The sequence below is a fragment of the Myotis myotis genome, unplaced genomic scaffold (genome assembly GCF_014108235.1).
Source record: "Myotis myotis isolate mMyoMyo1 unplaced genomic scaffold, mMyoMyo1.p scaffold_m19_p_20, whole genome shotgun sequence".
Classification (NCBI taxonomy): Eukaryota; Metazoa; Chordata; class Mammalia; order Chiroptera; family Vespertilionidae; genus Myotis; species Myotis myotis.
The window spans coordinates 6,816,104-6,832,817 of record NW_023416325.1 but is presented as its reverse complement, the minus strand read 5'-3'; the positions used below and the strand labels follow the sequence as shown (position 1 = coordinate 6,832,817).

Sequence of the window (16,714 nt, the reverse complement as noted above, 5' to 3'; positions counted from 1 at the left end):
GATTTGCCCAGCATTGCCCAGACTGCCCCAGCTTCGGTACCAAAAATCTCACTTCCCAGGACATCCCTCCGTTTCAGGAAAACCGGGATGTTTGGCCACCCTCCTTCCACCATCTCAGATTCTCAACCAGTGGTTCTCAAACGACCCAGCACCTCCCATCCACTCACTCCCCCAGGGACCCAGGTGGCCTCGCACCATCCGGGAGCTGGTCACAAGTGCAGATTCTTGGGTGCTGCCCATGACCCACTGAATCAGAAACTTGGGTGCTGTGGGGAGCAGCTATAGGGTTAAGCCTCGGACTGACCTGTTGGCAAAGTCACAAACAAGTCCCAGCTTAGAGGGCACAGTCCTCTTAGCATAAATAGGCTTGACCTTATAATGCTCCCTAGATCTTATCTGGAAGCTAATGGGCTGAGGGAAGTGCAGGAAGTGGTCAAAACAAGTGAAACTCACAAGAACAGTGTAATTATGGTAACCACTACCTTGTTTACCTCTGACTAGAAAATAAAGGCTCAGCTTGCCTCTGTATCTCTCTCTGTGGCCTCAGCCAGGCCCAGGGAAGATCCACGGAAAATCTGTCTCCGTGTAAATCATTCTTCGCCGACTCTGTCCACACCTTTGGGAACCCCTGGACCGCCGGGGCTGGCCCCTGCAGGGTGCCACGGTGATCTGCATTTTAATAAACCTTCCCTAGGATTCTGATGAACACTACAGCTCGAGGCCCGCTGCTCTCAATTGGTACTGACTTCTGACCTGTCAGTATTTTTCTGTCTTGAAGGGTTCTCCGAATCCTGCAGGTGACTGCCCAACTGATTGGGTAAGGTAATCATAGCCAGATGCCAATGCTGACAGTATATTTTCTGAGAAAATCATAATGGATGAAGAAGTAAATGAGCAAGCAAGTAAATGAATTAGATTTGATGGTTGAAATATCAGTGAGGCAGCAGCAGAGAGCTGGGAAGCCACATCTGGCAACCTGGGGACATTTCCCTTGGAAGGGCAATGGGCAGGAGAGACCAAAGCAGGGCCCAGCCTGTGTGTGCCGCCTGCAAAATCACTCCCCCTCAGACCGAAGCAGTGTCCAGCCTGTGTGTGCTGCCTACAAAATCACCCCCCCTCAGACCAAAGCAGGGCCCAGCCTATGTGTGTTGCATGCAAAATCACTCCCCCTCCCAGCCCTAACCCATTTGGCTCAGAGTGTCGACCTGTGAACTGAAGGGTCCCGGGTTTGATTCCGGTCAAGGGCATGTACCTTGGTTGGGGGCACATCCCCAGTAGGGGGTGTGCAGGAGGAGTGTTCTACAATGATTTTTGTATAAAATATATTGAGTATTTGCCCTTCTGTCTTGGGAGCAAATAATTTGGAGAGCTGCCTGGGTTGCCTCTACATGGAGCCAGTTCTGAGAGCCATGCTAAGAGTCCGAGGACCCGGCCTGTCATCTCCGTGTGGGCACCGAGTGATCCCCAATAAGAAATTTAGCAGGTTCTTTTGAAAACGATGTCATCGCAAACTGCTGTTTCTGTGACAATCGATTTATGTGCTCATATTGTGTGTAGTAACACAATATGTGAATCCTTTATACAATCCCACATTGAATAATATATTTGGTCTTTCTATAACAATGTAGAAATGCTGATAATAGGAATTCTCCTACAATGAAAGGGCTTGGGGTAGATGCATATAGGGAGTTAGGAAAGCAGCCCAGACACGTGGTGACCCATTGTGACAACTCTTTTTCTAAGGCTCACAAAGAAAGCATTGATCCTCAGAGAAGGGTCTCGTAGCTGAAGTGTTCTCAGAGGAAGAAGTGTGTTTTCTGAATCTAGAGCATCCCTGAGGGTGAATGCTAGGAGGTCCCAGCCACAGGGTTGGAGAGGGTGTCTGGCCTGTCTTCTTGGTAAAGGTGCCCTCAGGTGTGAGACGTGCCTGGTACACAGTGATAAACAACACCCACCAGGCCCTCCCCTTAGGGAGCTACCATTTGAGCAAAAAGGTACAGCGATAAATAACACAGTCAGAACATAGGTAACGTCTGTGACTCATGAGCACTGAGGAGGCGCTAAAGGGGGAGGCAGAGGATGGCTGCCTGCAGATGGGGAGGGCCTTTCCCGAGGAGGTGGTGTTTGAGTTAAGGTCTGAGAGAAGAAAGGAGGCAGGTGCCACAGGAAGTGGATGGGGCTGTACTGTACGCAGAGCACAAACATCAGGGGCTGGAGTCTGGACATCAGTGTGGCCTCTCTGTGTCGGGACAGAAGAGAGTGGCCACAGTGCAGTGCGTGGGGCAGGGGGCGGGATGTGTTCAGGGAGGAGGAGAGCCAAATCTCTGGCCCTCGATTGGATTTTATTTTAACAGCATCGGGGAAGGCATTGGAGGTTGTTAAATAGAGTGAACATTTTAATTTACTGTCCAAACGGAATTGCTTTGGAAAGTGAAAAGGGCATTCTTAATCATCGCACCTGGACAGTGGGTGTCACGGGCAAATTGGGACTAAGGCTTTCTCTCCTGCTGAGCTGTGGGGCGGGTGGGCCCTGGCTTCTGTGTGTAGCTCACAGGTGAGCTGCCACGCACACGGTACAGAGAGGGAGGGTGAGAGTGGAAATGCGAGTGGGGGAGACCTATGCGATGCGATGCCTGTGGTCGGGAAGGAAGGCCCAGGAATGGAGTGAGCCCCAGGCAGTCACAGTGCCAGGCAGGGAACACAGATGAGGTGGCCATTTTAGGTCATCAGAATGAAGAGGCGCCATGTGCCGATTCGAAAGGTAAATTTAGAGCAATTAAAAGGAAGTACTTCTACACCCAGCAGGTAGCAAGGGCCCGGAACTTGTTACTCTGAGACCTGGCACAGGCTGACCACCTAAAGAGGGTAAAGAACGTGAATGAGATGAGTTGCTAAGGGAAACTTAGGCTACTTTGGATATATCTGCAATGTTGGGAGATTAATTTGAAGGCAAGTAACTGTGGCGGCTCCATACCAACTTCAGAAGCATGGAAGCACAGAGAATGGAAAATCTTTGCATGTAACTCTGCTGGGAAATGTTCACCTTTTGAGTTTCCCACTCCCTAATGAATATGCTCAGATCCCCCCCCTCCTAACCAAAAAGGAAATAAAGCAAAACAGATGACAAAGCAGAAGAATAACATTCTTTTGATCCTGCCATTCCTCAAACTGCCAAATCTTTGTCTTCTTCCCGTCACTGCCAAATCTCTTCAAATAGCTGGTTATACTTGCTCGTCTCATTTTGTTGCCTTTCATTGCTCCTTAAATTAATGCCTTTTAACTTGTATCCTAACAACTCCACTAAAATGTCTTTCTCAAGGATGCTCAAAACTGCTTAGCACCGAGTGCCATGAGGTCTCTCTGCCGATGCCTCCTTTTTGTGTACAGCACTGGGAGAGCTCTGTGGTCCCTACAGATTTGAAACCCTCATGCCCTTCAACAGATTTTGACTTCCTTGGGAATGGGGACTGTGACTTATTCATCCTTGCATCCTTAGTAGCTAGCTTAGTGCCTGACACATAATAGACACTCATGAAATATTGTTTAATTAAATGCCCTATAAAATGGCCGATGGTATTGAGTGCCAGATCCCCATTTCTGACAGATGGCGACTACCCAGTAAATGTTTGTTGAATGAATGAAAAAATGGAACTGTTAGATGGATGAGACAGTCCGCGCATGGCTACTGCCCCCTCTAGGGTGGGGCACCGTGCTAGGTGACTAGTGCTTGCACTAGTGGGTAAAATAAGACCCTAGGGCTACGGTCTCGGTTTCCTCATTGTCCACTCCCTTCCTAGCAGCCTGTGCTGATCTTTTCCACATCTACTGCCCTACAGCCTCTGTCTCTAAAAAGTAGTATCGCCCAGACTGTGTTGCTCAGTGGTTGAATGCTGACCTATGAGCCAGGAGATCATGGTTCGATTCCTGGTCAGGGCACATGCCTGAGTTGCAAGTTCCATCTCCAGGGTGGGGTGTGCAGGAGGTAGCCAATCAATGATTCGCTCTCATCATTGATGTTTCTAACTCTCTCCCTTTCCCTTCCTCTCTAAAATCAATAAAAAGGCATATTTTTTAAAAGTAGCATTGTTCTTGGAAACATAAAAGACAATGACTTTTTTTCGCAAAAATTGTGTGCCATATTATTTTATAATTCAAAGACATTTAGAGATTTACCAACAGTCTCCAAATTTTGTAAAAAATACTAGTCATTGTTTAAATTCCCATGGCACCATTTATAAGAATGTCTCCCTAAGTTTATATTCAGCAGCAGCTCATTTCCCCTTTAAATACAGTACATATACATACACACATATATTTACCATTCAAAGTGACTGGCCAGCATTCATTAATAAGCTGAACACATACATATTAAGTTGCTGTGTCCCAGTGCTGGGCTAGATGCTGGAAATCAAATGATGAACAAAAAACCAGATTGTTCGCTCACAACCTCATAATCTAGAATGGGAGCTACCCAGAACTACCACACGGAATTTATGTGATTCCAGCCTAAATATAAGGCACATTTTCTTTAGATGTTACTGCCCTTTGTAGATAAAAGTATCCTATATAATAAAAGGTTAATATGCAGATCGACTGAACTGTGGAACAACTGGTTGCTATGACGCACACTGACCACCAGGGGGAAGACGCTCAACGCAGGAGCTGCCTCCTGGTGGTCAGTGCACTTCCACAGGGGGAGCGCCACTCAGCCAGAAGTCGGGCTCACGACTAGCGAGCACAGTGGCAGTGGCGGGAGCCTCTCCCACCTCTGCAGCAGCACTAAGTTATGTCTGACTGATGGCTTAGGCCTGCTCCCTGCACCTAAGCTGTCAGTCGGACATCCCCCGAGGGCTCCCGGACTGCGAGTGGGCACAGGCCAGGCTGAGAGGACACACCCCCCCCCCCACCTCAGGTGCATGAATTTCATGCACTGGGCCTCTAGTATATACATATTTGTGAAACATTGAAAACAGGCCTGGCCACATTTAGAGGCTGTAATATGTCAGCAGAAGCTCAACTACGAAGCCACACCCCAGGTCTAATAGCCTACTTTGCAAACCAGAAGGCTGGGCAGGTCTGCTGTGGCTTTCTAAGGGTCACACAGCTGACAACCAACCACGAATCTGGGGCTGGAACCAAGATACACATTTCCCATCCTGTGTGTTTCCCTTTTATTTCTCTGTAGCCTTTATCCTCTTCCTTCTTCTTTGTCTATAATATTAAAGTATCTAAGAAGCCAATTAATAATGGCACCTGTTTAACTTCGCTTAATCCATCCTTTTCCAAACTTAATTTAACCATAAGCCTCTCATTTTATAAAGTGGTTCTGAACATCTCCAGGGACACAGGCCTTTCACACAACAGATTTAGGGAAACCCGGGCCCAGATTTAGAGAAAAAAAAAGTTTAAACTCTTCATTTAAATTCCTTCACCCTCTATTTGTTCATTTTTATCTCCCATAATCCCCACCTATACATCCTCTCCGAAAGTCGAATGCTGAGTTATTTTTCCCTGCTCAGAAAATGCCGTGCTCCCCACTGCTGCACCTGTTCTCCCGCATCCGGGGCCATTCTCTCCCTGGGCCCAGCTCAATCCTGCCCACATTCTGAGCAGTGCAGCCAGCTTCCTGCAAGGCTTGCAGCTGGAAGCAACCACGTGCCCTCTCTCACAGTACTTCCAGCCTCTCTACCTTCACTTGGCAGGAAAAAAAAAAAATGTATGACTCTTCGCTGTGATTGTCTTTGCATGTGTCTCCTTCCCTGTGGACCAGAGCCTTCTCTTGCTCTTTATAATGCCTGCAGGGCAAGCAGCAGGAAAAACTGAGAAATCTGAAAGCTAGTCAGCATTTCCGCTCTTCTCCATGCTCACTAAATGACATCTCACATGTGTACATCTTTCCCATCCTCATTGTTAAAACCTTAATCTTGGCCTGTTATCTCTTGTCTAGCCCATGCCATGTCTCCTAACCAGTCTCCTTATCTCCTGCTCACCCACCTCCAATCATCCTCCGCCCTCCTACGAGATGACCTTTTTAAAATAGAAATTGGATCCCGTTATTCTGATACCTTCCCGTCATCGGAAGGAAAGAGCCCCAACCCCTTCATGTAGCATAAAAGGCCCTTCATTGTCTGGTTCCTGACGATCTTTGTCTTTATTTCCTTTCACTCTGTCTCTTCCTCACTCCCCACCCCTCCCCTTCCTCCACAGCCTGTTTTACCGTTGTGAGCCCTTGGAGATTCTGGACTACACAGCTGTTTCTGTGCACACCGTTGCATATGCCTGGCGTGTTAACCCCCATGTTCCCACACGTTCTTTTCTACCTGGTAGTTTCTCACTTTTCTTTGTCAAACATGCATCTGCTAGTTACTATGCTGAGGTTTTTGCCAATCTTCCAGGATGAGAACATTGAATTGTGTATCAATTTCCCCCCATTGGGTTACAAGCACATAGAAGCCCTGTTTGAATCATCATCGCATCTCTACGACCTACAAAAGAACCTGGCTATGTAAGGAGCTAGGTATTTGTTGAATAAATCAACAAATTCATACATGGTAACAATTCACGGGGCCAAGGATGCTCCTATGTGCTGGTGAGCTACATGCATATTAAAATAAGACACAAAGCTAAGTGAGAAGAGTCCTGCAAGGGAGGTGGTAGCAGTTGCAGGTGTTTTGTTCTCACTGAAACTGGACCTTGGCTCCCTGAACTTACGTGAGTGGACTCTGTAGGAAGTGGAGCCCTATCTGCTGGGAAGCCACACGCCTGAACCCTCCTTCCTGAAACATGGACTAAGAGAATGAAAGACTAGCAAACAGTGTGGGGGGCTTAATTCTTCATTGAAAAATTCCAAATCAGGAGACATTAGCAAGAATCCAGACAACTCCATTTCTCTGCCCATTGCTTCTCCATCCCTGCTTCCACATGGGGGTACTCTCAGCTACATTTGGTACAAAAGGGGATAGGACAGTAGAAAGTTAATTCTTCTAATCTAACTACTTCTTTGCCCAGAAAACTAGGAACATAAAGGTCACAACTTTACCCTTTCAGGGGTTTGCCATACTTCCATTTCTTGGAAATGATTTTAGGTCCTCAAAGTCTATTTTCACCTTCAGCATCCATCCATCTATACATCCATCCATGCATTCATCTTCTAATCCATCCATTCATTCCTCCATCTGACCATCTATCCACACATGCATCATCATCCAATCACCTATGCATCTAAGTATCCATCCATCCACATCCATCCATCTGTCCGTCCATCTGCCTACCCATCCATATATCATTCATCCAGCCCACCACCATTTGACAGACACATTAGGTGCCTGCCTGTTGCTTGGTAAAATTTTGGGGGAATATAAAGGTGTGTTCATACAATTCACGGTTGAGTAAATATTTTTGTGTTATCTTTAAAATTGTTCCATAAATCTGTAATCCTGACCAGTAAAGATAAAACAGTTGAAAATGGAGGTTTCAAAAAAGCTCTTATTTCTGTAAAATTGTATTGAGGGATGAAAATCTGGAGCTAGAAGACAATATCCTTGAATCTTGATGGCTTTCTCCACATGTGCCATGGGAATTCAGGTGTGTTAAGGGACACTGAGGGGTCCTCTTACACTGCCTCTTTTCTCTTTGAAAAATTCCCTTTAGGGGTCATGCTCAATTTCATCTTTCTCCTTCTTCAACCGTATTCACAAATCTAACAATATCGAGTGAGAGAGCATCACTATGTTTGAGACTTCCGTCATCCTCCTGAAAAATACACCTGCATGAGCTCTTGATTCCTTTGCCTACCAGTCCTGTAACTGGGGCACATTATTTACTTTCTCTATCCCTCCATTTAATCATATACAACAGGGATGATAATAATATTACCCATTGCATCCCATTATGACTTATAGCTAAAACCCATGTATGTAAAGGTCTTTGCAAATGCCTGGCACTCTAAGTGCACAATGAACAGTGCCAAAGACGATAGAGTTGTCTATGATGATGGTAAAGGTAGACTCTGAGACATTTTGCATTTCCCTTTTAGAAATCCTCCCTCTCTTTTATTTATTTTTTTATGTTTCTCTTTCTGACACTATTAAAGATTGTTCTCATTAGTAAGGGCATTTTCCCCCCATCATTTCTCACTTTCTCCCCACCTCTCTTTCCTATGTAGGTTCCTAGGCAAGGAGAAACATGTTTTCCTTACAGATGAGTAACTGCAATATCTATTCGAGTCCTCTGAGTGCAGAGAGAGCTTAGTCACTGCTGGGCTGATGTATCTATATTGGGCCACAGCTCATATCTACAGCCTCCATGAGTATCAAAACAAGTCTCAGAAGCAGATGTGAGATTCCGGCTTGAGGGTAGGATGAGAACCAGTTGGGGAGTTTTTATGGCGAGATTCCCTAGGCAGGCTCACAGGACTTAGCATAGAAGTGTACTGATGAATAAACTTGCAGAAATGCAATAAAAACATACAGCTGAATCATAGGGGACAAAGACACAGGTAGAGCCTGGAGGCATCGACAGGAGGCTGGCGTGTGTTCTCTTTCCACGTGTGATCAGAGAGAGCTCATTCTTCCCCCAGAACATGTGTGTGATGTCTGCTCTGGGAAGCCCCTGAGAAACTTAGTGCCTATGAATTTAAGTAGGGCTGGTCATTAGTCACCCTCTGCCTGTCAGGTACCCAAAATTCTAGATTCCCAGAGGAAAGCAGGTGTGCAGCAGAATCCACATCACATTGTCTGCACAAACAGCCCAGGCACAAGGGGACCAGTCTTTCAGGTGGAAAACAGTGGAAATCTTCCAGAATTCCAAGGTCCCTGATGCTAGCCAAGGACCGAGCAAGCTTGCCTTTGTAAGGACAGCAGCCTCAGGCCTGCTGTGTTACCTCCTTTCTGCACAGACCCATTCTCTTGTCTTGGTAACGGCACTGTTTTCCACTCATTGACTCAGCTCTGCGTGATTTCTGAGCCAGTCCTAAGTAGGGTGGGAAGTTAATTTAAGAGCCCTGTAGTCTGCGTGATTTATCTTACTACTGATGATCCAGAGTGAACTTCTGGGAGGCCATGCCGTCCCCTATCCTTGGCTCATCCTCAGCTTTCCTTCCTCACACATTCTGTTCTCCATTTTGCCTGGATCTCTATCCCAGGTCCCGGGTTACCCGCTGCCCACCTCCTGAGTTCTTACCTGCTCTTCCTTGGAGGACGTGTTAATGGGGCTGCATCCTTTCCCTGATGTTCGCACCTTCATAGACACACATTTCTCACCTCATGTGCTACTGGCTTTGGACTTGTGAAAAGGGCCTGGGTTCCAGAGGCCATGACCAGGTTCATGGTAAGTAGGTGGATGCTAATTTGGATGCAGACATTGGGCCTCAACGAATCCACTGGCCTGCTCTCTCGGACTTGCACTACCTAGAATTGAGCCCAGTTTGCCGTGGGCTTGGCGACTCATCCTTGGACTGTCAGCCGCTTCCTAAAGGGTGTGATGGTAGTAACCCAGGGTTTCCTCAGCCCTGAGCCTGGCCTTCTGGCTTCTCCATGAGTCCCTTTTATTGAGAACTGAGCTGGCCTTCTGGTGAAGGGGACAATGGAGTCAGAGAGAAGGCCTCTGTCAGCCACCAAAAGAAGCTGTCACCTTCTGTTCCTGGTGATCTCTTCTATCTCATCCAGAGAGGCCCAACAGCAACCCTCAAATATGAACAAAGAGCAGACGGTCCTGCCCTCTCACCATGTTTTGGAAATACTTCGGACCAGTGTGACCTGTAGCTTCTTTGCACATCTAGATAAAAACGGAACCCCCTGGCAGGGAGAGGCGAGGGCCTCCCCGCCCCCCTTCTTCTCCTACCATTTTATGTCTCTCCCTCTGCCCTTCCCATCTCACTTCCGGTTTAAATCTTCTCCCGTCTCTCCATCTGTTCATCCTTCTGTGCCCTCTACCTATCTGTTCTTTTCTTGATGAAAATTAAGAAAAAAACAAGTTGATAGATTTTCCGATAACCTTCCAGAAAGTCTCACTGGGTTACATTTTGCTTTAATAGCATTTAAGCCAATCTGCCTGATGTTGCTGTAAAGGTCAATTAAATTCACCCTAAAAATTTCACTCCTGGCTCATTATAACATTGGAAAATGAATTAGAAGCACATGCTGCCCCTGAGGTTTCTGATATTTCACTAATGAATATGTCTTAGAATGTGTGGCGGGGGGGAAAAAAGGTGTTGTAGGCCACCCAGCTGCTTGCAGAGTCACTGGCCTAGCACCTATTATTGCTCAGGTAGTGGCTTGAGACTAACTAGGGAGTGCTAGTTAGTCCTGTCTGGCCTCCACCTTAGGGGATGTGCTCACTTGGTGAATGCCCAAGGTGTGGTCAGCTCTCCAGCGCCCTCTGATGCTGAGCCCAGGGAAGACAATTAGCTCACTTTTCTCCCCAGAGGCAGCTTTTAGTGTGAGCTCAAGGACTACAAGTTCGTTTTAATAGGAGCCAAAATAAAACAGGATTCTGAAAGTAAATTGTAAAAGCACCTTCGGGGGTGTATCCCAAAGCCACTAACCAATGGGTCTGGGGATTCTGACCCAGAATGTGAGAGACAAGGTCTCTGTCAAGTAGGGGACAGTGTGTGGAGGAGAGAACATGCATTTCTGCCTTAGCTAGAGCCAAGGGTACAGGGAACACAAAGAGCAATTTGGGTCTGACTTAAGGAAGCAATTTTTTAAATATATTTTTATTGATTTCAGAATGGAAGGAGAGAGAGAAACATCAGTGATGAAAGAGAATCATTGATCAACTGCCTCCTGCACGCCCCACACTGGGAATTGAGCCCACCACCCGGGCATGTGCCTTGACAGGGAATGGAACCGTGACCTCCTGGTTCATAGGTCGATGCTCAACCACTGAACCATGTCAGCCTGGCAAGGAAGTAATTTTTAACTGACCTGCCTCCCCACTTAAAAGAAAAAGCCACCAGATAAGATAGGGACGTACTTGTTCCTGAGCAGAGGAGCCCCCTAGCAGTCTTCCTTGGGGGGTGGGGAGGGGTATGTTCCAGGTAGAAGGCTCAGTCAGCCATTTATTTCTTTGTTCCTATAATGTATGTATTTACTGATGTGCCACAGACAGAACCTCTGTTGAGCATGGATCTGAGCTCACATTCTGAACTACACAGCCACCTTCTTAGGTACTGAGATTTTGTTTGTTTTTTAATGAAGGTTAAGTTATTAAAAACAAACAAACAAAAAAACCTCTCCATCTCTAAGTATCTAGTATCAAAACCCGTCCTGACGTTCAAGTGTTTGCTCTCATGTCCTCCAAGGCTGCGGCTATCCCACTCGCATGAAACTGCACACCGGCTTTGTATTTTAGGGCAAGATGGTTCCAATCCTCACAATATTGAATTTCTGTCTTCTGCTTTAAGTATAAACCTAGCTGGATTGACTACAATATACAGAGACGGCTCCTCGAGCCGCTTGGGGAGGAGAGGGAACTCTGGGACACTCCTCCCGTATGGCTCACATAGACCCATATGGAGTTTTAGAATTTCAGAGCTGGAAGGTAGGATGAGTTCTTCTTTTGGGGAGTTTTACTTCTCAAAAGGGGAAACGGAAGAGGCTTTCCCGAGTAGTAGCACAAAATAAGCCACATTCCCCCCAGGGTCTCTGGGCTCCGGGCCGTGTTCTTTCTTCTCTCTGTGGCATCCTCCATCTGTAGAAATGCTCTGCAAACAGTGTTCTGGAAGACGGAAGCCATCGCCACGTGCTGAGGGCAGCCAGCCAGGCAGCGGGAAGGAGGGTGTGGACGGATGGCAGGTCCTTGTCTCTGAACCCCAGACAGCCACCGCCCTTTGCTGTACTGGGCGCCTCCAGGCCGCTCTGAGAAGGAGATATTCACATGCGCGCGATGTTTCCATTTTCATTTCCTGGTGCCTGGATGTTCTTGTCCTTTATCTCAAACCAAGCATTCATTAGATGCTCTCGCAGTCCTGTTGACCCCGCCGGGCATCAAGCCGAGCCTATTCAGAGTGTCCCCAAGAAGCCCCCAATCTCAGACCCAGGAAGTGGCCAGGGAAGTCACGCGGTCGCTCGTTAGCATCACTGACTCAGCAGTCTAGCCTGGGAGCAGCGGAAATAGAAACTAATGAGAACACCAAGGGCTAGAGATAGATGCTGGCCTGAGGGAGGCCCTTTCCTTCTTTCTGAGCTCAGCCTGCGCGCCGGGACTCTGAAGGCACACAGCCTTCCTATCTGATTCACAAAATCAGGACACGGGGCCGTCTGGGTACAGTCACAGATGCTGCTGCCTCCTCCTCCTCCCTCCTCTGTTTGCCTTCTCTTCCCTGCGCACCCTCCATGAGCCCAGGATGGCCTATTGTCCAGGAACTTGAGCTCAGACTGCCACCTGGGCTTGGGGGGAAGGGGGGAGGGACTATAAGAGCTCGTGGGAGGGGCTACATTTAAAAAGCATGTGACACATTCCTAGTTAGAAATCAGAGCTAGTATACCAACGTGAGCTAACACAACCAAATTTCAAATAAACCAGTGCAGGCCCTGAGAGTGAACCTGATGAATTTGGGGTCCCTGGAAGAAGGAGGTTGGCAAAATCAAGAAGGAATTGCACGGAGCCTCAATTTGTGAGGCCGTCCCCAGCCTGGGAAATCAGTAGGAACAGAGAAGAGAGGAAGGTGGGAAGGAGGAGAGAAGATGGAGTAAGATCCTCAATCCCTGAGTTACCCTGAAGACAAGAAATGGAAGGACTAGGCAGTTTAGAGTGTGATGTATCCTTCTTTGAAGTGTAAGCAGTTAGGAAAGGGAAGGAGGGAGGGAGAAGAGCAATCCAATTAAAGACAAGATAAATCAATGAGAACAAGGTACATCAAGAGGGAAACCGTGAAATCACTCCTCTGCACAGGGCAGGGCTCCTGGTCACTGGAGCTTTGTCACGTGAGGGCATCGTTCTAATGCTACTGGAGGAGAGAATGGGCAGGACTGACCCGCAAGATCCTCTCGTTGGGTTCCCCAGTTTCAATTAAGACTATCACAAAAACTAATTATCCTTTTAAACCTGCCTCCAGACTCACTCTCCCTCTTGCTCTAAACGAATTGCTTAATGGCCCCAGTGCAAGGCTCCGAAACACTGGAGGTTTCCTATTATTTCTTTGCTTCCAGCAGGGACCCAGGACTTCCGGAGCGTTAGGTTTCAAGGGAAAATGGGAGTAGCGGTACCCTCTTCCTCTTTCACAGAAACAAAGAGACTTGGCATTGGGAGGACATCCCATTTGGATTTTGATGTAGTCAGACCTTCCACAGCATCAAAGAGTTTCCCTGCCTGGCATCTCTGACCAGGACGCCCTGGGTTTGTTTGAACACAACTGGTGACGGGGAGCTTGTTACCTCTGGGTCCTTTGTTGGGCAGTTTTCACAGCCAAATGTCGCGCCTGGTGTTGAACTGGCATCCGCTGTCGCTAATTTCCATGCTTTAGTCTCGGTCCTGCCTGTGCTCAAGGCTTCTGGGTGTGCGCATCCCACAGCCCTCTGATCCCAGCAGTGCCTGAGCGTGGGAAATAGGAGAGCGGGTCTGTCTCTTCACTGCTCTCCCTCCGGGGATCCAGGGATCCTGGGATCCAGCACTGGGTGCACCACTCTGTGCTGGGGGCACTAGGTTAGGAGGCTCCCCCTCCTGTGGCCTGGCTTTTTGCTAGATGAACAGGGAGACAGATAGCAGCGTATTGAAGTGGCTAAGCTGTATTATACACAATGTGTCAATACCTTGGAAGGTGGGTATTAGTATCTCCATTTTCAAATAAGAAATGGGACTTAGATGAAGTGGCCTCAAGATCACGTGGGTAGCAAATGGAAAACAGCCATGCTCATGCCCAGGCCATGCTTTCCTGTGTCACACTCAACAACGAGCTAGAAACGTGGTTTATCACATAAGAATGGGATGGCCAGGATAGTACTAATCTCTACTTGAAAGTGGGAATGTCCAGAAAGAGCCTGACTGTGTTGCATGAATATGGACTCAATGGGTGGTTAGCATTAGAGCTTTTCTAAAGAGAGTCCCTTGGCTTGGCTTAACCAGCCCAACACTTCCTGCTCTGTGCTTGATCACTGGTCCAAACTAACAAACAACAGCACTAGCAGGGCCTTAGTATACTCATGCCCATGTGCTTGGCCTGGCCTGGTGGGGCTAGCTCCCTCTGCCACACCCTCCCCACTGCCTGCTACACACACACACACACACACACACAAACACACAGGCATGCACGCACATGCATGCACACATGTACACAGGCATATGCACATGCATACACACACATATATATACGCACACAGACACACACATACCCAGGCATATACACATGCATACACACACACGCACACTTCGGCCTTCTCATCCTTCTTTTTTCTACTTAGTCTTCCCCCACATTTACACTGGGGGAAACAAAGCAAAGCAAAAACATGAATGCCCTCTGGGGGTGAGGGGCCGCACCCCTCAAGATGGCAGTGGATTGCTGGCTGGCGCTTTGGAACTCCCAGGCCAGTCAGTTGTGATGGGTGAAGCCCATTTCCCAGTGGGGTCACCTGGGGGCCAGGAACCTGGCACCAATCCACCCACAGAGCAGAGTCTCTGGGACCAGGGAGGGACATTTGTCTGTAGGGACAGTCAGTTCCCGTTCAGACTTCGGAATCCCAGCAGAATGGGGATTCAGAATGGAGAGCCCACCTCGCATGCACCTGGTGTGTGCATGTACTCTCCTCTACACGCCTGCATGACTAGCAATGCCTGCGCCCCACGTGCCGGGACCACCGACAAAGGCGTTGCATTTGCAGTCAGCATACCCTCAGATCACTTCTGAAATCTCTTCTCTTCCATTTTAAACAGGTTGGCGGATTAATCATTTAGGCGACCGCCAGGAGGCAGCTATTAAGAGGGGTGGCAGGGAATGGCATTTTTCTTAAAAGGTAAAAAAAAAAAAGTGGTTATTTTCATTACAGTGTCATGATCTTTCTGGCTTAAAAATTGAGTCCATTTGAACTTGGGCTTCTTCAGACACACTGACATCTTCAGGAAAAGCAGGCTACTAGGACATGTTTCTGGAGGAACCAGGTTGTCTCCAATCCTTCTGGAAGGACAGCTGGACGCAGGGCTGCACTGCCCCGGTGGAGGGCAGGATGCAGGGGGTTGGAGGGGGAGGGAGGAGAAGGGCAGCCTCTTCCCTTACTTGCCTCCTGGACGAGGGAGCAGAAATGGGAGGAAGCTGCAGGATCAATTAGCGCCTGCAAGTAAATTAACCAGCAAATTAACTTTTTAGATATCCAACTGTTTGCCCCCTCAAATAGTGCCGTCCTGCTGGTCTGTTGTCTCCACTTTGCTGAGGAAGGAGTGTGGTCCAAGTGAACTCCAGGGCCTTCCGGGGAGCAGTCCTCAGGGGCTGGAGAGTGCCCTGGGGGTTCAGGAGTAGCCCCGAGGCTATAGGGCTAGCTCAGGGAAGCAGTGCATTTGTAGCAGGGACCTCAAATAGGGCAAGAGCAGGGCATGTGTCTGGGTCTGTGTATGTGTCTGTTGTGTGTGTGTGTGTGTGTGTGTGTGAGAGAGAGAGAGAGAGAGAGAGAGATATGCAGGGGATGGGAGGTGGCCAGTTAGTACTGAGGGCACAAAATGAGGATTTTGCACACCATACCATCACTGGCCACAGGATCCCACACCAGCAGATGGCGCTGTGGGTACAAGTTTAAAGGAGGTGAGGTTATAGATTTGCAGGAGACTTCGAGGTGCCTCTTCTGTTGAACACAGGAGTTAAGGGAAGACCACACCTACCCCCATGGAGAACGGGAACACTCTGAACATGCCTGGTGGCTCTGCTTCGCCACGTGTTGTTTTGATTCCATTGAATTGCAGGCTGCAACTAAATAATACCCCCTTTGGTCTCCTCTCTGATTATAGGCTCCCGGCGCCTCCCACACCCCACCAAGCCATAGAACTTTGTAGTTTGGGGGTGAACCTTAGAGCACAAGGCGGGGTCCCCTTTGTCTTGCAGATGAAGCAATGGGGTTTAATTCCCTGCTGCTTCCCTCTCCCTCACTCTATCCCATCAAGTTTTTTCAAAACATCTCTCCCATCTCTAATTCCCACCCCTCCAAGGAAATCCTTCCTCCCCTCCCATCTGAGCTCACCTAATCCTCTCCGACTGCTGTCCCTGCCTGCAGTCTTTCCCAGGGAAAGCAGGTTAATCTCCCCAGCACAGCTCTGAGCACTGGAAGGCCAGGCACGTCAGCAGCTCCAGAGGCAGCTGCAGACTCCAGCGCAGCCTTTACCTCTAGTCTGGAAACAGCACACCCTCAGCCCTACCTTGTGTCACCTCTCCGCTCTGCCCACGCACCAGCCACGCTGAGCTCCCGGCTATTTCCTGAACTCCCTGAGCTCTGCTTGTCTCTCAAAGTTTGTGTTTTCCCCCCAAGTTTGTCCTTCTTTTATTTAACTTTCAAATGTTCCCATCTCATCAAATCTCTTTTTTGCACGTGCTGCCTATTCCATGAAGTCGTCCTGATAACACCAGCTTAAAAAATATATTTCCTGCTCTGCACTGTCCAGGCCTCTCACCCAGACCTCTCCTCTGGCCATCTGCCCCTTTTAATTGCCCTTGGGGTTCCTTGGATACATTCCCCCTACCTTGAAGGTGACACCCTCTTCCCACTCCCCCAACTATTGTATAGAGCAGGGGTGGGCA

At 48.2% G+C, this 16,714-nt stretch overlaps 1 protein-coding gene across 1 annotated transcript in view; it reads left to right on the top strand.

Annotated features, from left to right (window-relative positions):
- Window positions 1-16,714, top strand: part of NTM (neurotrimin) — an 858,077-nt gene that overhangs the window by 409,204 nt on the left and 432,159 nt on the right. The window lies entirely within an intron of this gene.